The 24,372-nt window shown below is 33.8% G+C and overlaps 1 protein-coding gene across 7 annotated transcripts in view; it reads right to left on the bottom strand.

Annotated features, from left to right (window-relative positions):
• LOC129144276 (protein eyes shut homolog) overlaps window positions 1-24,372 on the bottom strand; it is a 378,386-nt gene that overhangs the window by 323,684 nt on the left and 30,330 nt on the right. For 4 of the 7 annotated variants that reach the window (XM_054685964.2, XM_054685965.2, XM_063813148.1 and 1 more), the window contains exon 1: window positions 3,712-3,821. The exons of the other annotated variants lie outside the window; for them this stretch is intronic. The gene's annotated coding sequence lies outside the window, so the exon portion shown is untranslated. Of the gene's footprint in view, window positions 1-3,711; window positions 3,822-24,372 lie in introns of those variants that run through there. 7 annotated transcript variants of the gene reach the window in all.

Genomic DNA, 24,372 nt, shown 5'->3' with positions numbered 1-24,372 from the left:
AAGAAAATCAAAATTATATAAAGTACTCTTTCAGACCACAGTGGAATAAAACTAGAAATCAACTCCAAAAGGAGCCTTCAAAACCATGCAAATACATGGAAATTAAATAAACTGTTCCTGATTGATCAGCAGTCAACAATAAAGTGAAGATGGATATTAAAAACGTTTTGAACTGAATAATAGTGACACAACCTATCTAACCCTCTGGGATACAGCAAAAGTGGTGCTAAGAGGAATGTTCATAGGATTAAATGCCTATATCAAAAAGTCTAAAAGGGCACAAATAGACAATCTAAGGTCACACCTCATGGAACCAGAGAAACAAGAACCATACAAACTCAAACACAGCAGAAGAAAATAAATAATGAATATAAGATCAGAACTAAATGAAACTGAAACAAAAAAACTACAAAAGATAATGAAACAAAAAGCTAGTTATTTGAAAAGAGAAATAAAATTGATAGGCCATTAGTGAGATTAACCAACAAAAGAAGAGAGAAGTTTGAAGTATGCTCAATTAGAGATGAAATGGGAGATATTACTATTGATACCACAGAAATACAAAAGATTATTCAAGTCTACTATGAACACCTTTATGCACATAAACTAGAAAACCTAGAGGAGATGGTTAAATTCCTGGAAATAAACAACTCTCCTAGAATATACCAGGAAGATAAAGAAACTCTGAACAAACCAATAAGAAGCAGCGAGATTGAAATGGTAATAAAAAAAATTCCCAGCTAAAAAAAGTGCGGAATCAGATGGATTCACAGCTGAATTCCTTCAGACATTCAAAGAAGAATTCAAACGAATTCTACTGATACTATTCCACAAAGTAAAGAAAGACGGAATCCTCCCTAAATCATTCTATAAAGCCGGTATCACCCTAATACCAAAACCAGAGAAGGACATCACAACTACAACAAGAACAACAAAACTGCAGACCAATATCCCTGTTGAGCACAAGGACAAAATACTAGCTAATGAAATGCAACATCATATTAAAAAGATAATCCACTATGATCAAGTGGGTTTATACTGGGGATGCAGGGATGGTTTAATATCTGCAAGTCAATAAATGTGATACCCAACATAAACAGAATTAAAAACGAAAGTCACATGATTATATCAATAGATGCAGACAAAGCATTTGATAAAATACAGCATCCTTTATGAATAAAACCTTCAGCAAAAGTGGAATAGAAGGGACATAACTTAAGGTAATAAAAACCATCTATGACATACCCACAGCCAACATTATACTGCATGGGAAGAAGCTGAATGCATTCCTTCTGAGAACCAGAACAAGACTAGGATGCCCACTTTCACCACTTCTATTCAACACAGTACTTGAAGTTCTAGCTAGAGCAATCAGAGCAGAAAGAGATAAAAGACATCCAATTTGGTAAAGAGGAAGTCAAACTGTCACTGTCTGCTGATATGATCGTATACCTAGAAAACCCTAAAGACTTATCTAAAAAGCTCCTAGAACTGATGAATGACTCAGCAAAGTTTCAGGATACAAAATTAATGTACACAAATCAGTAGCTTTGCTATACACCAGCAGCGACCAAGCTAAGAATCAAATTAAGAACTTAACCACTTTTACAATAACTGCATAAAAAATAAAATACTTCAAAAAATACCTAACCAAGAAGATGAAAGACCTCTGCAAGGAAAACTACAAAACACTACTGAAAGAAATCACAGATGATACAAACAAATGGAAACACATTCCATGCTCATCTCATGGGTAGAATTGAAATCATGAAAATGACCATACTGCCAAAAGCAACCTGCAAATTAAATGCAATTCTCATTAAAATACCACCATCATTCTTCACAGAAGTAGAAAAAAAATCTGAAAAATTTATACGGAACTAAAACAGAGGCCATATAGCCAAAGCAAGACTAAGCAAAAAGAATAAATCTGCAGGTATCACATTACGTGACTTCACACTATACTATAAAGCCATAGTCACCAAAACAGCATGGTACAGGTATAAAAATAGGCACATAGACCAATGGAACAGAATATATAACCCTGAAATAAAGCCAAATATTTACAGCCAACTGATCTTCGACAAAGCAAACAAAAACATAAAGTGGGGAAAGGACAAACTATTCTACAAATGATGCTGGGATAATTGGCAAGCCACATGTAGAAGAATGAAGCTGGATCCTCATCTCTCACCTTATATAAAAATCAACTCAAGATGCATCAAAGTCTTAAATGTAAGACCTGAAACCATAAAGATTCTAGAATATAACATCAGAAAAACCGTTGCAGACATTGGCTTTGCCAAAGAGTTCATGACTAAGAACCCAAAAGCAAATGCCACAAAAACAAAGATATTGTAAATAGATGGGAGTTAATTAACCAAAAAGCTTTTGCTCAACAAGATAAATAATTAGCAGAGTTAACAGACAACCCAGTAACTGGGGGTAAATTTTCACAATTTATATATCCAACAAAGGACTAATATGCAGAATCTACAAAGAACTCAAACAAATCAGTGAGAAACAAACAAACAAACAAACAAAATCTTAGCAAAATGTGGGCTAAGGACATGAAAAGACAATCCTCAAAAAAAGATATACAAATGGCCAGCAAACATATAGAAAAATGCGTAACATCACTAATTATCAGGAAAATACAAATCAAAACCACAATGTGCTACCATCTTACTGCTGCAAGAATGGCCAAAATAAAATAAAAAATAAAAAATAATAGATCTTGGCGTGGATGTGGTGAAAAGGAAACGCTTTTACACTGTTGGTGGGAATGTAAACTAATACAACCACTATGGAAAACAATGTGGAGATTCCTTAAAGAATTAAAAGTAGATCTACCATTTGATCACGCAATTCCATTACTAGGTATCTACCCAGAGGAAAATAAGTCATTATAACAAAAAGATACTTGCACGCACATGTTTATAGCAGCACAATCTGCAATTGCAAAAAATGGAATGAACCCAAATGTCCATCAATCAATGAGTGGATAAAGAAAATATGTGTGTGTGTGTGTGTGTGTGTGTATACCATGGAATACTACGCAGCCATAAAAAGGAATGAAATAATGGTATTTGCAGCAACCTGGATGGTATTGGAGACTATTATTCTAAGTGAAGTAACTCAGGAATGGAAAGCCAAACATCGTATGTTCTCATTCATATGTGGGAACAGAGCTATGAGGACACAAAGGCGTAAGAATGATACAATAGACTTTGGGGACTTGGGAGAAATGGTGGGAGGGTCGTGAGGAGTAAAAGAGTACACATTGGGTACATTGTACACTGCTTGGGTGATGGGTGCACCAAAATCTCAGAAATCACCATTAGAGTACTTATTCATATAACCAAACACCACCTGTTCCCCAAACACCCATTGAAATTAAAAAAAAAATCAATTTATAAAACAAACAGAGAAAAGGGAAGAAAAAAGAAAACAACCTTCATTCATATTTAACTGAAATTGGTGGCTGAACAACGCACTATTCCACCTAGGCTTTTACACATGTAAGAAAGAGAACAAAAGATTTTTAAAAAGTGTCCAGGCTTTGTGGCTCATGCCTGTAATCCCAGCACTTTGGGAGGCCGAGGAGAAGGTAGATCACGAGGTCAGGAGATAGACACCATCCTGGCTAACATGCTGATACCCCATCTCTACTAAAAATACAAAAAATTAGCTGGGCATGGTGGCACACACCTGTAGTCTCAGCTACTCGGGAGGCTGAGGCAGGAGAATCACTTGAACCTGGGAGGCCGGTGAGCCGAGATCGCGCCACTGCACTCCAGCCTGTGTGACAGAGCGAGACTCTGTCTCAAAAAAAAAAAAAAAAAAAAGGAAAAAAGAAAAACTTAAACAATAAAAATTGACATTACTTGCAAGACCCAACTATTTTCTATGATTTCCTTTATTCTAGCAAGAGTTTTGTATGTGTTTTGTTTTGTTTGTTTTGTGTTTAAGATTGGATGCCTTTTCAAAGACCTTAACCTATGTGTTTGTGCATAATGTGTATAGCATAGGTTCTTTTCTGAAAGTGTGTCCAATCTTAAAATACACACACACACATACACACATTCATGTGCATTTGTAATAACTGAAACTAAAAGAAGCTGATTACTAAGAATATAATGAACCTTATTGTTTACTCTTCATCAAACATATAATCATCAAATATCCATTTAAATTATAAATAAAAATAAGTGATTTCATAAGATAAGTTTGATGCCAGAAAACAGGATTGAACTGGTTTGATCCATGAAATGCTGATACATGCAAAATAGAACTCCATTTGTAATTTCTTTAAAGTAATACTCCATTCTTTTTTATTAGACCATTGATGAGTTCGCTCCTTTCTCTAGATCAGAACTATTTAGATTTTTTTTTACAAATTCAGTATGAAGGAATTTGTTTTTTAATAGGTGTGAATAGCATCGATGTAATGATGTGTCATTGAGCCCCACATTTCTGTCACTAGAGTGGTAAAATGACACAGAGGATGAACCAAAAGTCACCTGTAGATGACAATGGGTGAAAGAAAACACACTTAATTTACATAGAAACATACAGAATGTCAAAAGAGTTAAAATTCATGAATAAAATTTCATTAAAAATGCATTCTAAAATATTAGTTAAATATACACTACTTAAGAATGATTTAAAACTAGCATTAAATGTATTAAAATGGATATATTTTGCAGGAAAAGGATGCCTGTGTTTTCAGTGTTTTATCTGAATTATTTAATGGTTTACATAACTTTCTGTGAATGAAGGGAAAGCAGTTTTTTATCTGAGTATTCTCAGGGTTATCTGAGCATTCTCATTGCCTACATAACTTATTCTGAATGAAGGCAGGCAAAATAGAGAGAAAAAACTGAGTATCTATACCATATAATACTTTAAATAGAAAACATTAGCCCTTTGTTACATATCTATAGGCTGAATAAGAACTCAAACACAGCTCTTCCAACTCAACACACAGTGCTATCTTTGAGGTCTGAAGGTTATAAGGCTATACTCATAACAGATTCTCAGTCTTACAATTAAACTAAAATCTAGGCTTGAAGAGATTAACACTATTTAGCATGCCAGGCTGGGTTGTAACACAGTAGCCATATATTTATTTTATTTCATTTTGATTTTAGACCTGCAGTGTATTGCCAGACGCCAGGTGAGTTTGAAATATTGCAATGGTTATTTCAGAATACTTTGTGTGGCTTTACTGTCATTTATGTTAAAGGTAAACAGGATTCTCTGTTCGATCATTGACATCAAAGGCAAAGATGAATGATAAATTATTTTCCCTCTATTCTTGCATTTTGAGACAATTTTTGTTGAAGTTCAAATTTACAAGTGTTTCAGGAGGATGTTTTCTTCTGGGGAAACAACATTCACAGCAGTCCAGACTGAGGGTACACAGAGAGCAAAAACAGCTCTAGCTGCTGAGTGTCCTGCTTATACTCTCACATTTGCCCATCTACTAATCTCTATTACTGTTTTATCTTATTTTTACAGATCCTACATATCTAGGAGGTTCCTTTTAAAATGCAACTAAAATACCTAAATGGGAGTGTCACTGACTTCATTATCATTCATCAACGCCATAACAGGGATTATTTTATCACATTAGTTTGCTTCAGAGAGTTGAGCTGCAAGAAAATGGGACTGAATTCACTTATGTTTTGAAAATGAAAGTGCTGGATAACAAGGTAGCAGTTTCCAACAAATTTAAATATAAAAACCTTTATTAATATAATAAAATGTCTAATATCTATTAAATTATATGGTGGCAAAAGTCTTAGAGAACTCAGGGACGTGTTAATATTATCAATTACAAATTGTACTCGAGAAAGCTACTCCAAATGGGTGGAAACCAAAGAAGCTGATCATTTTCCAGGGAATGACCTTGCATGCTTTTACCTAAAGGAACTGTTTAAATTTTTAGATCAGAAAAATAAGTGAAAAAAAACCAGAAGAATGGTCTAAAATATATACATATATTTAATGTTACTGTCAGAAAATATAGGCTTGTAAGAGAGCTTGGATTTCAATTTTAGAAAGAAACTTCGGTTTCTTTGGAGACAATGTTTATATTAATTCAATAGTGTTTCTGTACATATATATCTGATATTGACTGCCATTGTCTCTTCTATAACTTTCTTTGAGTCCTAGGTTTATATTTAATCTTATGATATCTTCGTGTATATCTCCTATAAATATTTCAAACTTAAATTTTTAAAAGCATAAGACATCATTTCCCCTCTCCAGTTGGAAAACTCTTCCTTCTTTGTAAATGAATGAATAACACAGCAACCGCTAGAGGATGCAGGCTAGAATCTTGGAAGTCTTACTTTATTTCTTCTCTTATCTCATTATGTCCTTACTTTCATATTTACTTTTGAAACTATCCAGTTCTCTCTTTTTCTGTAAAAAATCCGGAGTCTCCTATTATCCAGTCAAAATTTCTGCTGTAGTTGTGTAACCAGTCTCTTTAATCCAAGGTGTATTTTCAGTGCTGTATTAGCAGTCATACTGAAAAAATAAACTAACCATTCTTATTTGGGATAATTTGTTATGCAGCAATAAATAACTAATACGCTAAATTGAGAACTCCTGGAAAGAGAGAAAAACATATAAAAGATCCTTTCTTTTACACTAAATCCCTAGGCTCCATCTCACTTTGATGGTATTAGACACAATAGAAACTCCATTTTTTTCTGATGTGTGTAGAATTAAAATAAATAAAAGCAAAACATCAATAATTAAAACAACTATAAAAATGTGTAGCTCAAACTAGAGGGAAGCTGGAATGGCTTGAGGAAGGAAAATGATAAATGAAATCAAAGAATTGATTGATGTGAAATAAAAGAAAAATGCTTTTTGCAAACAATACTGCTTACTAAAGGGTATACATCTTAGGAAATGAAATAATTTATTTTTTTGCTCACTGAACACTATGATGGAGTTATAGATGCAGAAGTAATTTTGTAGTTGACTTTGAAAATTGTTTTGAAAAGCAGAAGAAACGAGTTAGATGTTTATTGAGGCAATTGGAGGAAAAATTGTGCTGAAGTTAAGGAGGATAGGGAGGAGGAGACAGGAAGAGAAAGAAAACATCCCAGAGAAGTGTAATGGTGGTGGCATTGGATGGCTTGTTGGTGTCACTTTTTTAATATTTTGAAATTTTTTAATGTATGTTCAAATCACAGAAAGGACTGATTCCACTTCTGTGTAGTTAGTGTAAATATAGAGAGCACCTACTCAGTGAAAAGAAAATTAATAAGCTTAAATAATTTAGAAGAAGATGGAACTCTTAGCTAGAGGTCACTAAAAAAAGAACATCAGGAATGTAAAGACATACTAGGGTGAATATTGAACTTTCCCCTAAAATACAGTAAAATTTTGAGCTGATATTGTCTAGATCTTTAAGGCAGGAAGGGTGCAGATGAAATACCAGTTATCTAATATCAACATGAGCTTAGTTTAATGAATCATGAGATTGTACTTATGTTAAATAACTACATTTTGAATCAGTGATAACTATCCAGGATATAAGAAATCATTTCAAGTATTTTCCATAACAGGACTGTGATGCAGAGGTTTGGTTACACAGATGATGGAGAAGCCAAATATCTCCCAGTAGGAAGTCACTACCAATACTAATTAGGAGGGATAAACGAAGAGGAGGTTCAACCTAAGCCAGAAGATAGTGTTAACAGGCAGAAGCTACAATCATGTGGACATGTCCTGAAAAAGTGGGAGCCACAAAGGATACACAGATTCTGGATACTACCTAATTCAGAGAGAAAGGGCGAGGGAGAGAGAAATACCCTGTGTTTTCTATTTCTTTAATTAATTTTTACCTGTGCCTACCTTTGTCCAAAACCACCCAGAAGCAGATGACAGGGTTGCCCAGAAAATACAAGATTATCACTCCTGTTACACAGAGCACAGCAAGAAAAGAACAAATAATTGGTCAAACACACCCAGGATGGGCATAGTTTATATGTAAGGGGGACCAAATTATCAAATAACTTGATAAAAAGAGTGAATCTAGAGATATAAAGTAACAATGAAGATAAAATTGCCACCAAACAAGTTTGCCTAGCACTAGCTTTGATATACACTGATTTCAGAGCCCCATTAGGATACTGGTGCCACTGAGACAATTAAATTTCAGAACCCATTTAATTTTATACAGGAACCCACTTCAGCTCAGATATCATATCATTGCCGTATTCACAACATTTAAACTGATTTGCGGGCAATCCAACTTTTAATTCTGACTCATGTAAGTCTTCTTGATTTACAGCAACACCATGTTGAACTGCACTGGTTTGTCATCTCTCCCATTCCAGGATCTGTTTATATTCAGCACTGTATCTCAAGGACAGGCAAATAGAGTCAGATTTTTGACATAGCCGAAGAGTGGTGACTTTAGAGAACCCTATTTCCTCTTATAAGAGCTTTTTAGGAAATAACCAGTTACTAGCAGGTTTAATGCATTGGCAAAGTCCAAGTGTCCTCTACATCTCACATCCTTTGTGTCATCTATAAGGACATAGGAAGGCAACTTCCAGAAGCAAAAATATGTCTGTATCTTCTGCCCTCACTTTTTAGGTCAACACAGCCACCACAACCCGAGCTGCCATTTTCATTTCCTGCCATGGATATCTGACAGTCCTTCATACTGAAGAAAAGTAAGTTTCATTGATATAAAAAGTTATAGGATTATTAGAAGTATTTATACTTATTTTTGTTTTTAGCATGCCCACTAAATACTTCAGAGTTAGTCATAAATTGACAAGACAACCCCTCGGCTTTACTCCTTTCATTATTTATTAGTTCTCAAAACAATTTTCTCAAAGTGTGAAAGTTTCTTTTAAAAAAGGTAGCATGAAACTATTTCAGTCAGAAATAGCCTATGAATTCATAGTATATGTGTCACTTTCCTTTGCCTTTCTGTAATAGTTACTCACAGACCTGAGCTTCTGTAATTGGCTTATTTTACTACTTGGAATAAATAAGATTGTATATAAGAAATCCTGTAGGAGAGGAAAACACAACTCTTGGGCGTGGATATTATTCTTTGACAACCCAAAGATTTTTCCAAATGGTTAATAAATGGACCATTATCTTATTTACTCTTGAGGAAACTTCTTTTCCAGCATCTGAGGTAATGACTTCCCAGTTTTTGACCTGCCACTGTAAGGTTTAAATTTGGTTTTCCTCAAAACTGATAGATATCAGAAATGACATCTAAAGTGTTAAAGATTCTGAGCTACATAGTACTGGGTGTCAAAAGGTTACAGAGACATCCCTATACCAGGTGAGAGTCCATTAAAAAGGTCACTCACTTCTGTTCTCACAAGTATTGTTCACTGAATTGAGTCAAGAAACGCTCAATAAAAGGGAAAAAGAACTATAATTGTTCCTGAGAATTACCTGACAAAAGTGAGATCACCGAAAGAAATGATTTAGGACCATACCACGGAGAGACACAAAGTGGTACCAGAGACCAGCTCATTAAGTTTACCATATACAACTATGGTAATTTGTTTTTAAAAGATATTCTAAAACAGGTAAGTCAAAGTTTCACATATGGAAATATGTCCAAATTAAAATGTGCTTGTCTTCCTGAAGAGTCTGGGTCATTCATTAAAAAAAAAAAAAGTGTTTGTCCAAGATTTTAGAGCAGGAATAAAATATCTTCATGAGAATTACTTTTCTATTCATAACAGGAATTTGTAGTAACTCAATGCATTTTTATAATTAAAATGTATTATTAATTTTGTGTAATACAAATGAAATTGGATTTAGAGATAAGTTTCTGGATGACATTGAAAACTCATTATTAGAAAAATTCCAAATAATGTATAGAGAATTTTCAATAATTTATTTAAATACTCTGCCATCAAGTAGATACAGCATAACTGCTCACCACTTAAGTATGAGATGCATATAGTGACTTCCTTCTAAAGAATATAGTATGAAAATGAGGGGAAAAATAACATCTGTACAATCAAGATACCTGGAAAATACTGCTTTAGTGAGTTAATCAAGGTTAACATCATTAATAAGTTGTTGTTTATAGTATATATAGTATATATACCAATTATAAATATATGTTGATAGTGTATCCCCTTGAAATGGTACAATGAAAATGGCACTTTACCTCTTTATTTTCCTTGAAATAGATAAACCATATCTAGCCATGAGAAAAACCCAGACTTAAGGATTTTTCATAAAATATCTCATCATGTTCCTCAACACTTTTAAAATAGGCCTACTTTGTTTTATTGTGCTTTGCTGATGCTGTGTGTTTTTTTATTTGTTTGTTTGTTTTTTAACAAATTGAAGGGTTGTGGTAACTGTGTCCAGCAAGATGTGACTGAATTGCTGCAATCTTATGATCAAACTTGGAGAGATGAGAGTTGCTTTTTATGGATGAGCAAATAACGTGGTTTCTTGAGATGTAATCTATTCCTGGCGAAGATGCTGTGAACAATGTTGAAATAACAGGGATTTAGCATATTACATAAAGTTAGTTGAGAAAGCAGTGGCAGGGTTTGAGAGGATTGACTCTAATTTTGAAAGAAGTACATTGGTGTCATTTTTCCAACACCATGTGCTCACTTCGTGTCTCTGCGTCACATTTTCGTAATTCTCACCATATTTCAGACTTTTTCATTATTATATCTGTTAAGGTGATTAGTGACCTTTGGTGTTACCATTGTAATTGTTTTGGGGCACCACAAACCATGCCCATATAAGATCACAAACCTAATCAACAAATGTATGTATTCTGACTGCTCCACCCACTGGCGGTTCCCTCTTTCCTCCCCGTCTCCTCAGTCTCTCTACTCTTTGAGAAACAACAATATTGAAATTATGCCAATTAGAAACTCTACAATAGCCTTTAAATCTTCAAGTGAAAGGAAGAGTAGCACATCTCTCATTTAAAATCAAAAGCTAGAAATGATTATGCTTAGAGAGGAAGGCAGGCTGAAAGCTGAGATAGGTTGAAAGCCAGGCCTCTTGCACCAAACAGTTAACCAAGTTATGAATGCAAAGCGGAAGTTCGTGAGGGAAAGTGCTATTTCAGTGAACATATGAATGATAAAAACAGGCTTATGGCTGTGTGATCTGGATAGAAGATAAAACCAGCTAAAACATTTGCCCAAGCCAAAGTTTAATCTGCAGCAAGGTTCTAACTCTCTTCAATTCCGTGAAGACAGAGAGATGAGGAAGTTACAGAAGAAAAGTTTGAAAGTAACTGGGAAGTCATTACCTCAGATGCTGGAAAAGAAGTTTGAAACTAGCAGATGTTTGTTCATGAGGTTTACAGAAAGGAGTCATTCCTATAATATAAAACTGCAAAGTAGAGCAGCAAGTGCTAATGTAGAAGCTGCAGCAAGTTATTCAGAAGATCTAGCTAAGATAATTGATGAAGATGATTAAGATGAACAATGGATTTTCAATGGAAACAAAACAGTTTAATATGAGAAGAAGATCCAAATAGGAATTTCATAGCTAGAGAACAGAAGTCAATGCCTGGTTTCACAGCTTCAAAGGACAGGCTGACTTTCTTGTTAGAGGCTAATGTAGCTGGTGATTTTAAAGTTGAAACTGAATCTCATTTACTATTTTGAACATTTTAGGCCCCTTAAGAATTATGTTCAATCTACTCTGCCTGTCCTCTAGAAATGGAGGAACAAAGCCTCAATGATAGCACATCTGTTTACAGCATGATTTACTGACTATGTTAAGCCCACTCTTGAGACATACTGCTCAGGAAAAGATTTGTTTCAAAATATTACTATTTATAGATAATGCACCTGGTCACTCAAGGGTTCTAACAGAGGTATACAATGGAGAAGCATGTTGCTTTCATGCCTGCTAACAAAATATCCTTCTGTAGCCCATGGATTGAGGAGTGATTTTTACTTTCAAATTTTATTGTTTAAGAAATAAATTTCATAAGGCTACAGATGCCGTAGATCATGATTTCTCTGAGGGATCTTCCGGAAAAGATTCACCATTCTAAATTCCATTAAGAACATTAGTGTTTCATGGTAGGAAGTCAACATATCAACAATACTAGAAGTTTGGAAAAAGTTGATTCCAAGTCTCATAGATGACATTGAGGACCCAAGATTTGAATGGAGGGAGTAACTACAGATGTGGTAGAAATAGCAAGAGAACTAGAAGTGGGAGAGGAGCTGAAAGATGTGACTGAATTGCTGTAATCTCATGATCAAACTTGAAGAGATGAGAATTGCTTTTTATGGATGAGCAAATAACGTGGTTTCTTGAGATGTAATCTATTCCTGGTGAAGATGCTGTGAACAGCGTTGAAATAACAGGGATTTAGCATATTACATAAAGTTAGTTGAGAAAGCAGTGGCAGGGTTTGAGAGGATTGACTCTAATTTTGAAAGAAGTTCTACTGTGGGTAAAATGTTATCAAATAGCATTGCGTGCTACAGAAAAATCTTTCATGAAAGGAAGTTAATTGATGTATCAAACTTTATTGTTGTCTTATTTTAAGAAATTGTCAAAGATATCCCAACCTTCCTTCATCAGTCAGCAAAAGCCAATATTGAGGCAAGATCCTCCACCAGCACAAACATCATAACTTGCTGGAGAGTCAGATGATCACTGGAATTTTTTAGCAAGAAAGTATTTTTAATTTAAGATATGCACATTGTTTTTTAGGCATAATGTTATTGCACACTTAATAGATTACAGTATAGTGTAAGCATAAGCTTTATATGTGCTGGGAACCAAATAGCTTGTGGGATTTACTTTATTGAGGTTGCCTGGAACTGAACTCACAATATCTATGAGGTATGCCTGTATTATCAAAAGCAAGGAAAGTCTGAGAAACTGTCACAGTCTATATGAGCTCAAGGAGATAAGACCACCAAATGTAAAATAATGTCCTATATAGGACCCTATAACAGAAAAATGAAATGACATAAAAACTATAAAAATCTGAAAACTGTATGGACTTTTGTTAATCATAATGTATCAATATCAGTTCATTAGTTGCAACAGATGTATCACGGGGAAACTAGGTGTGAAATTTAAGAGAAGACTAATATTCCTGCAACTCTTCCATAAACTTAAAACTATTATAAAATGAAAAGTTTATTTTTTTAAAAACTTAGATTAGTAAAATATAGTTAAAATATTAATAAACTCCCTGAAAACTATGAATAATGATAACTATGACTAACATGATTGTATTTTGAGTGATCAATCTACTCAGATATTCAGTATATTTCAAATTTAATGTTTGCTTAATGGAAACATACTTAAAAGTAAAACATTGCCCAGAAGTAAATGAGTAAAGTTAAATTTTAAATTATGATATACATGTAACATATATGGAATTGAACTGCAGCCTTTCCTAACTTAATATGGAGCATCTCCACCTCCCTACTTGCCAATTCCAACACTAACCCAACTCTAAGCACACTGGCAAATCATATTGTGTTTACAGATATTGTCTTGGGATGGGGATAAAGGAAAGAATACATTGTATCTCATATAGTAAGCATTATAAAAATGATCTTTAAACCTTTTTTTCTTTTTTTTAATGAAAAGTCTAGAAGGTTTGTTTAGCTTTATTCTCACACTCTCCAGAATCTTTTTCTTTTTCTCTTTTTGAAGACCACATGGGTGCAGCTTTATTTCACTCTTAGTTTATCTAGATCCTATTGTTTTTGTAGTCAATTTAAATCTCTCTTGATTTATTTAATTTATAGCCTTACATATCAATATCCTGGAACAACTTGAAAATGTTCCTTTAGATTTTTATTTTTAAGAAGGAAAAATAAAAGTATTGCAGATAACTTTTTAAACTTCCTTTATTATTTGCTCTGCCACAAACAACATATATTATATTCAGTATTTTTTTCCAGGATTAACAAAAGGAAACTTTGTTTTCAACAATTTTTATTGTGCAGGAGTACTATCTGGCAATACAAGTTTATTTGAAACAGAACTGCATGACACTCACATATTAAGCACTTTATGAAGGAAAACCGTAAGAAAATATCCTAGAAAGTAAAATGTTGGAATATAAAATAAGGAATCCTGTGCTAAATCTCTGCCTTTGGTGATTTCAATGATTGAGACCAAACTCAGATTTCCACCAAGATTCATAAAACTTATCATGCCATTGTTGAATTCACTACTGGAGTATATATATACTGTTCCTGATCAATTTTTAGAAACAGCTGAGCTGATAAAAGTTAAAAGAATCACAAGGAGAACTGGAAATACTGAGTTATAGGAGATACTAAATATCCTTAGATTCATATACTATGAAAAAATGTTTTGCTGTCTTCTTAGCTGCTATGCTTTCTATTTCTTTTTTTTTTTGAGACACAAACATTAGAATTTTCAAACAAATTTACTAATTTTATGAACTTACTATTTTATTTATTTATTATTCTAAGTACAGTATTCCATTACTATACAATGAAGAGTATATTTTCTTTCATTTTGAGGTGGTTAATAAAATAATGCACACAAGGTTATGGCTAATCAAATTATTGTAGTCAAGAAGTCAGAATTGCAGATAACAGCTCTTGGAAGTCCACCCCTAAGTATGGAGGGTGTTCATGAGTTTAGAGAAATTTTTGTGAACTGACTAGTCACATAAACTGGTTTCTACTATAGTTGGGGACAGGACTGGCTGTATAAATGACAGGGTATAGTGCAAAATGAAGATAAGGAGCTGCTTATTAAAAATTTATTCAGAATTTTAAAATGGTGTCAAAAGATCATGAAACCAACAGCAAGAACCTTCTAAGCATTGAGTCCTGTGCAAATGTAAAAAATCATGAAGCTGGTCCTGCATAGGGGTAGTGAGAATTAGGGAATAAATACTATTTTCCTTTTGGTAACTTAGTGATCCCCTGTTTTAAGTATGAATCCATAATCTTAAACTATTTTCTCTTCTTTGGTATACCATTGCATGTACTATCTCTCCTTTTAAGCTTTTCTGCTTTTCTCTTGTATTTATTTAATTGATAAACCTTCAAATACATGAAATATGATGAGGGGACAGTTCCTCATGTAGCACTTAGTCATAGGTGAGGAGTGGAAAAGCGCTTCATGGCTCTTTATTTTAATGTTTAATTTATATAACTATATGCCTTTTTGAAACCTGTAAGGACAAACAACTGAACATCTAAAGACAGATATCCATATGTACTGTAATTTCCTGAATTCTACATTTTTAGGAAAAAAGATGTTCTTCTATGGTAAGGGAAATATATGTATACTCACACAAACACACTCACACACAATTATATATTTTTAGTACCCTATTATGTTTGAATATAACATGAAATAACAGACGTATGCAATGTTTACAGAAAATTGATATATTAACTTTCTGATACTGTGATCACCTTAATTTCTTGATAATTCATTTTATTTGCATGTGAAGCTTTGTAAACTTATATTTTGAAATTGAAAGAGTCAATTAGAAAGCACCTCAGGACTCATAGTGTCCTTCTTTTATTGCTTTGTAACACACTGCTCTTATGTAATTGCTTTAATACTCTACTATGTAGCACTAGTATGACAATGATTATTATGATAATGATGATAATAAAAGCGATATTTAATAATATAAATTGTGCCTTGAAATAAGCTGTAAGTACAGTCTACAGAGCTTAAATGCTAAATTCTCAAAATAACTCGGTCTATAAGTGGTAGTCTTTTATTTGTTTTTCTGCAGCTCCTAAACACTTTCCAAAATGTATTCAGAAAGTGATTATAATGGAAAGATGGTCTTCCTTACCAAAGGAATGTTTAGATCCTTTCTGAGACCTAGGGACTATATCTCACCTCCAGAGAACCATACTTAGGTTTATATAACCACCATATATGAGACGGTAAAATATTAATTACAACAATAAGCATCTTTTGAGAACTTTTTCCAGGCTATATCAGAAGCAAAAAAGGTTTTGTTTGGTGTTTGTTTTTGCTTTGTTCTATGCCCCTTCCATGTAGTGACCATTATTATACGTATCTTGAGGGAACTGAGGCTTAAAAAGATTATATAAATTTAAACAGAGTAAATTTGCACAAGGTTATGCTACAATGTTAAAATACTTTCACAGAACTTTACAACTTACAAAGTATTTTCCTATTTAGCTCAATAATAAACACATAAACAAAGTCACTTAGGCTCCAATAATAATACAATTTTGAATGAATGAGATATTCTTGCCTTACACTTCCGTGGAAGAGAAAGGAATTGCATTATACACTATTTTCATGATTTAGTTACAGACATATTGCTATGTGAACAGAAAGGAGGATAAGGCAAATTCTACCTGGAACTTTTGGATGATTTCATGAGTGGTCATTTGTACCACTTCTTCCAAGCAGTTTTAGAATTATATGAGCAAATGTATGAAGATGGTAAAAATCTGTGCCTGCACAAGGAACAATACACAGTCTGGTTTGGTTAGAGAATAGAACACAAAATGGCAGCTATTCTTGGAAAATGCATATTAGGCTGATCTATAAAACTTTGAATTCCTACTTATATGTATAGGATCTTTCTGTGTCAGTTTTGAATGGAGGCATAATGAAAGGATGGAGAGGCAAGAAGGAGGTTACTTAAAAGGCTACAGCTAAGGCAAAGTTAATAATCACCAGAGATTAGACAGTAGGGAAGAAACTGGATGCAAATTCGCCACACTCATTTTACTTTTTTTCTGGTCACACCATATTTCTAGACTTCCTTTAAGTAAAGGTTAAGGATAAATTAAGGTTAAGGATTTAAAAAAAGGTGAAAGTAAATAAATTATTTGCAACCTATCATACATATCTAACAACAGAATAAAAAGATAAAAGGTACTGATTCTGAACATTCCCAAAATTTACCACTTAATTTCTGGAAGAGGTTTATCTTCTACTCAAATTTAGTGAAGAGAGAAGGTCACTGTGGCTTAATGAAATGGCTCATCTCCAAGCTAATGTCCAATCTCATATCAGCCAAAGTATGATCACCAAGTTACATTAAGGATGAGCTTGATATATATTTTTTCACTCAAACACCCATCAGCTTTGCAATGCAATATTCTCTCTCAAAGGCAAGGGAGACATCGATGTTAAATAAAAAACAAGAGAATTTAGAACAATCTATTTTGCATTGTTACATACTTATACAATTGCAATTAATATTTGCTTTATTTTAATCTACCATAAAATTGTCTGTAAATGGAATTTCTCCCCAATAAATGAGTGCTCCACATCTTTTGCCCCATCTTTCAGCTCAATAATCCATGCTCAGGGTGGATGTGGAAACCCCGTATTGAAGAAGGCAGCATGTCAAGAACCACAGTGTTGAAATGACTACATGCTCTGTTATAAACACTAAAATTTTAAGGTTTATCTTTAATATCTGCTAGCATTATCTGGAATGCTAAACAGTACTATAGAGAAAAAATAAAAGGGAAGGTGGAAGAAAAATAACAAGTTAGTCAAGGTTGTTATAAAATGTGACGATTTAGATAAACTTAATAAAATTTTACCTCTGGTAAACTAGGATGTTGGCACTATAATACCCAAAATGGGATACATAAGAAAAAATGAATCTACTCTGAAATGTAATGATGATCAGGCTAAGCGTATGTTAGGGTTTAGAGGGAGCGCCCCTAAAATATAAGAAAAATATTTGAAAATAATACTTTGAAACTATTTTTGACAGCTCAAAGAAGCAGCAGCTTCTTTCTTGAAGCAGCAAAGTAATCATACGGGGGTAATCACAATGTTCTTATGCTCTTATATGCACTCTACAGTTTGGCATTGTTTATCAATTTCATTCTTTCCAGCGATTAGAGCCTCTAAAAATTCATGCTAGTTTAGAACTATGTCTGTGTTTAGGTATCTAGAGAACAGGAAGAGAGTTCGATATGTTGCTCAGCAGAGAAACCAATTCTAAGAGTATATGGCACAGGAGTCAAACCCTTAGAAAGATTGTTAGAGCCATGAATTTGTATAGGACCACAGGAGACACCATAGAAAAATAAGAGTAGAGTGTCATCAGGCTATAGTCCCATTTACAAAAAGGAAGGGTAATTAGCAAAACTAAATATAGTCAAGAGATAGGAGAAGAAACTTAAAGAAAGGAATTATCACTAGCAAATATAATGAGAATATACCATCTTGGACTTATCCTTACTGGAGGCATCAGGGAAACCAAATGGGTTCATTGGCCAAAGTGGGCAGAAAGATAGCTTTGAAATGCATCTGTCATGGTTTGGATCACGGTACAAAAGCAAGTTAAACTTATGTAGATACATCATTAGTAGATAAAATCTTTATTTATTTATTTATTTATTTTTTTTTTTGAGATGGAGTCTCGCTCTCTTGCCCAGGCTGGAGTGCAGTGGCACGATCTCAGCTCACTGCAAGCTCCGCCTCCCGGGTTCAGGCCATTTCCTGCCTCAGCCTCCCGAGTAGCTGGGACTACGGGCGCCCGCCACCACGCCCAACTAATTTTTTGTTTTTTCTTTCTTTCTTTTTTTTTTTTTTTTTTTTTTTGAGACGGAGTCTCGCTCTGTCATCCAGGCTGGAGTGCAGTGGCGCGATCTCGGATCACTGCAAGCTCCGCCTCCCGGGTTCAGGCCATTCTCCTGCCTCAGTCCCCAGAACAGCTGGGACTACAGGTGCGGCCACCACGCCCGGCTAATTTTTTTGTATTTTTAGTGGAGATGGGGTTTCACCGTGTTAGCCGTGATGGTCTCCATCTCCTGACCTCGTGATCCGCCTGCCTCGGCCTCCCAGAGTGCCGGGATTACAGGCATGAGCCACCGCGCCCGGCCCATAAATTTTTATATATTTCAACCAAAATTAGAAAAACAGAATAATAATAGTGAAAGAACCAGAAAGTGACAATCTTCACCAAACGTTCAGTCTCAAATGGTATGGGCAAAAGCACACCATGCACACAGAAGAAAGGGCAGACTGAGATGAATGTGGGTCATTAGGGTTCAAGAAGTGTTATGGAAATGAAGGGAGTAAAGAAAAGAAGAACATCAATCCAGGATACAAAACCCATGGATAACTTCAGACAATGCATTTTTACAGCTGTGAATATTTTAATATGATAGCTAAGTAAAGCAAACATATTAAAGAAAGTTGAAGAGAGGAGTTACAAAAGAAGTATTGTCTAGAGGAGTCAGAGGGAAATATAATTTGATAGAGAAAAGAAGACAACGGCATTAATAAGCACTTAGTATATATGAGAAAGTTGCTAGAGAGGATGGTGGGCAGAGGAGAAGGATTCTCTGGGTTCAATATGAAATTTCTCCACTTATAAATTATTTCACCTTAGGGAAGTTATTCATTTTTAATATGCTCACAAATAAACAGGATAATAATTTGTTTTCATATTATTTCTTTCAGAGGGAGTAAACAGAGATCCTTTTAATAATTATGATGTGACAACAGGTGCAAAACTTAGACAAACTAAGGTATCTGATCACCATATTTACTAGGCAAAATATTGAGGTTAAAAGAATTTGTGCTTTGTGTTTTCTTTTCAGTTTTCAACGTTCTCATCCCAGTAGATAACAAAAGGTCTGTGACAAGATGGGACATAGCAATTCTGTCTCTGTGATCTGCCCATCAGGAAAAGAGCTCTTAATAATCCAGGCTAAACTTTTCTGCAGTTAAATGTACCCAGTTTCCTCCTTCAGTGGTATGATCTTAGACATCAGCTTTCTTTGAGGGAAATCTTCATAGAGACATTGAGAGAAATCTTTACAATCTAAAATTACATAATGGAATAGGTCTGTGGTTATAGTTCAGTTTTAACTAGGGACATACAAGTCATAATGTCTTAACTTCAAATATCGAAAATCCATAAGAAGTTAAGGTATGAGAACTGAAGGACAGAAAAGGCAGTCTTACTTGTGCTATGAGATGTTCTTAAGTCCCTCACATAATTGCGCCAGGAAGTATACTTTCTTTCTTCATTTATCTCTTAAAGCTCGGTCTTAAGACGAAGGGGCTAAAGGCCTGAGTTTCAATTTATATTTGTTTCATAATAGCTGTGACCCCTCAAGAAATGGCCACTAAACTGTGGGAAACAATGAATTCCTACACAGTAAAATAGATTATTTTCTTAAAAATGGCACAAGGTTTTATGAGAATTACAGCAGAAACATTGCTTAGCATCATGCATGGCATGTACTAAATATTCAGTCTATGCTACTTAGGTATCCTTGATGTTATAATATGAAATTGTGGATATTTGTAAATATGCAGTCTCCTAATACATAGTTGTAAAAATGTGTGAAGGGGTCCAGTGAGCAATTAATAGATTCTTAAATAATATTCCATTCTTACCCTTCATGATTTGTATGAAATATTTAGAGAATGAAACAAAACTCTGGGATCTGTACCTTTTAACTGAAACAACCACCAGATCTAAATTTACATAACCATGATAAATAAATCTCTAAATAAGATAAGTATGGATAAACTTTGTAAACTTTCTCTTTTTAAGATACAAACAACAATAACAGTGTGGGTTATTTCTTCATAAATCATATACACTCCCAGTTATTTGTGTCAAACTTCTCTCTTGTGCCTGATGGTTTCCAATTCAAAACATGGTAATATTTTTCCAGTATTCAAAGGAAGTTCTGATTTGTCAGTACATAGAACTTACCATCTCCAGGCATACGTATTGATGGAATGTAAGTTAACAATTCAAATCTTTTTTTTTTTTTTACATTGGGTGGTAATTTAGATTTATGTTTCTTTAAAACTAAGTCATTGGTGTCATGTTCATTTCCCTATAGCTAAGATTCCATCATACTAAACCAGAAAGAAATAGTATGTGTGTACAAAAATGTAAGAAATCAGTACTCCAAGCTATATAATAGGTTGTCAAACATTATTCTCATAAAATATCTATAGACACATTGGCCAATATTTACTTATTTTTTTATAGTAATGTAGAAGCAATAGTAGTTAAAAACAGGGACTTTGGAGCCAGAATAATCTGTATTGGCTCCCATCTCCATTTCTTATTTGCTTTGTTCTCTAACAAGTCTCAAAATTTCTTGTCTCAGTTTTCTCAGTTTTAAAATGGGGATAATTATACATATGCTTTTCATAGCATATTTAAATTACTAATTACTGTAGTAATTAAATGTTAGCATAACTAAAGTTTATACCTGTCAGGTAGTAAATATTATGTGGTTGTACTAAATAGTAAGCTGTGGTTGTCAATTCTAATATTCTTAATAGTACACACTTCATTGTGTTCTACAGATATTGATTAAATATAATTTTTGAGAAATTTAAATTTTGACTTTTCTCTAACATATTAAAATATTCTAAAATATAGAATTGCTGGGTTCATGAGACTATAGAAACCATATGTGAAAATAAAGTAATATCAGCATCCTATAGACATCTTCTAGAATCATAGAATAAAAAAGGTTCTTTATCTGTTATTTTTATTTCATTTTATTAAGCTAAGAAAGATTAAGGATAAATACTCTTGAAAAATACATAAAAATAATAAAAATTAAAAATAAATAAAAAATACATAAAAAATATAAAAAATAGAAACATAAATCTACATTGCCACCCAATGTAAAAAAAAAAAAAGATTTGAATTGTTAACTTAAATTCCTTCAATACATATGCCTGGAGATGGTAAGTTCTAGGTACTAACAAATCAGAACTTCCTTTGAAGAGATTTATTAAGAGATTTGATGAAAGTGATTTTAAAAATGCAAACACAGAATTAATCTCTTGCTCTGACTAGTGCCCTATCTCCTAATTTGTTATTCTACTTCTGTTCTTGCTCTTACTTATTCTATTTTTCCCACAGTAGCCAGAGCAATTTTTGTAAAACATGAAACTGATTATGTGACTGTTCTGCTAAAACTCTTCAAATTCTTCCACTGTGCTTAAAATACAACTAAATTCCTCACCTTTGTTTACAAAACTCATGTAATCTGTTCCTTGCCTAATGCTCTCACTTAAATTCATACCATTCTCTTTCTCACTTATTTGGCTTCACCCATAACTTTCTATTTCTGGAACACATTTATGTTCATTTCCAGCAAAGACACTTTGTAATTGCCATTTCCTCTGACTGGTAAGCATTGGATCTAGATTTTAGCACCATTACCATATTCTTATGATTCAGATCTTAACTCAGTGACGCCTCTTTTCAGAGGACTTTCCCAACTACCAAATCAATTGTTGTTTAAATTCCATTCTTATCACGAATACCCTTATTAATTGTCAATCACATTACTCTTGTAGCATATTAACATGATTGTTCTCAGAAATTATCTGTTCATTCATCTACCTCTTGATTGCAAGATTGCAAGCTCCTTGAGACCAAAGATTTTGCTGGCATTTTCCACTGGTACATTTTTCCCACCCAGAACAATATTTCCTAAATTACAGTATCACAATACATATTTGTGTAAGCAATGAATAAAAGGACATAAATCAAAAGAGAAGCTTGTTGATATGCTAATATGAAGATGCTGATGTTCAAACAGAATTTTATCAGTAAATTTGGAATAAAAAGTGTGGAAAAGATATTCAATGGTAATGGGGTGAGTGGTTGATATGTATTGTACAACAGCAACTGAGAAACATGAAGTGTGAATAGAAATATCAGCAAATGCACCATTGAAGTAGTATCAGTAGTACACAAAGCCAATTCATCACGAAATAGTTTACACTCTAACTCTTCCATAAGTTTCATATTTGGCTCTTTCTTTAGATCCCCTTTGCCCACTTTATTTTGGGCTATCATATTTCTTCCTGTCTTCTAATTAGGTGTTGTCTTTATACTGTGAATCTTAGTCTTACTTGAATCAATGATTAGTAGAAATCACTGTTGTGACTAACACGCTTCTTCACATATGTGTTTAAAAGTACCCTAAAATCAATTCATTTAAAGTGAAAGCCTGACTGTTTTCTAAAATATCTTTCAATACTACTTCATTATCACATTAAATAGGCAATAACCTTGCACCTCATTATTTTATATTGGGTCTTGGCTAACTGTGGCTCTTGGACTAAATCCAGCTGGCAGCTGTTTTTGTAATCATGATTTTATTGAATCACAGCCACACCTATTTATTTATTGTGTATGACTGCTTTCACTCTACAATGACAGGATCATTGCAACAGAGACTGTACAGCCAACAAAACAAAAAAATATGTATTATCTGCCCTTTATCAGAAAGCTTCCTTGTCCCTACTTTAAACCACTGTTTTACAGAGATTAAAAACTATATAAAATTCAAATCATTTTCTTCCATCAGCTTTACTGAGTCATATCTGTCTCTCTCCCTTTCCATACAATATAAAGATTACCTTTCAAGATCTCTTATTAGCCTTTAAACATTGAAGACATTGGCAAACAGACACTACTTCGTTTTCACTAGTTTCTTAATAAAACTGTTAATTGACAAGTTACCTTATTTAGCAGGAAGCCAATAAACCACAGTGTAAATCAGTAGATTATGCTGCTTTAAGCTTTTGAAAAAATGATTAGTTTCACTAAAGGGGTGGGCAATTACTGCCACTGCTAACTAATTTTGTACCTGGAAATAAAGATCTGCAATTTGTTGCCCATAGCTATAGCACACAGCCTGTTGACTTAGTACCTATACAGTTATAAACTATGGATTCTAAGAAAATTTAAATGTATGATGTTTATTTAAGTATATATGGTTATGATGTTATCTAAAGTACATTTATTATGAATTTCTTGGTATATAATCATTCATGCAGATAGGAGGATCTCTCATTTTGCAATAAAACTTTTAATTTTGACCCACAACAAGGTAAAGAGATGCTCTTGAGGTACCTGCTTCTAAACTACAGGCGATGAATGTGTGTGTGGACTCATTGGTGAATCCTCATATATAAACAAAGTAGATGATATATTCATGCTAAAAGGAATCTGACTTGGAGCTAAGGCCCTTTTCTAGAGGCATAAGATTTAGTCATACAAAAACACTTAAATAATTTTAAAGGCATCAGACTCTCTGTACAGTAGGGATTATAAAAGACTGAAATTTCCCTTTTGTAATAGGGTTTCTGGCCTCTCTGGCCCTCCAGAAATATTAGGTATAGCTTAAAATCAGAGAAAAATAATACCAATTGCCAGAGAATGCTTTGTCCTTCATGATGTCAATAGCTGTCCCTCACTGGTTGCTCTGATCTCTTCTTTCTGTCAGCTTCTCTTCACCTATACACAGACAACTATGATTTGCAGGCCAGAAATGTAAGAGCTATGCATATTGGTGGCACATTAAATCCATGGTCATCACC

Source organism: Pan troglodytes, chromosome 5, assembly GCF_028858775.2.
Source record: "Pan troglodytes isolate AG18354 chromosome 5, NHGRI_mPanTro3-v2.0_pri, whole genome shotgun sequence".
In the NCBI taxonomy this organism is placed as follows: Eukaryota; Metazoa; Chordata; class Mammalia; order Primates; family Hominidae; genus Pan; species Pan troglodytes.
Note: the sequence above shows the minus strand (reverse complement) of the source record. Positions and strands in the feature narration are given on the sequence as shown.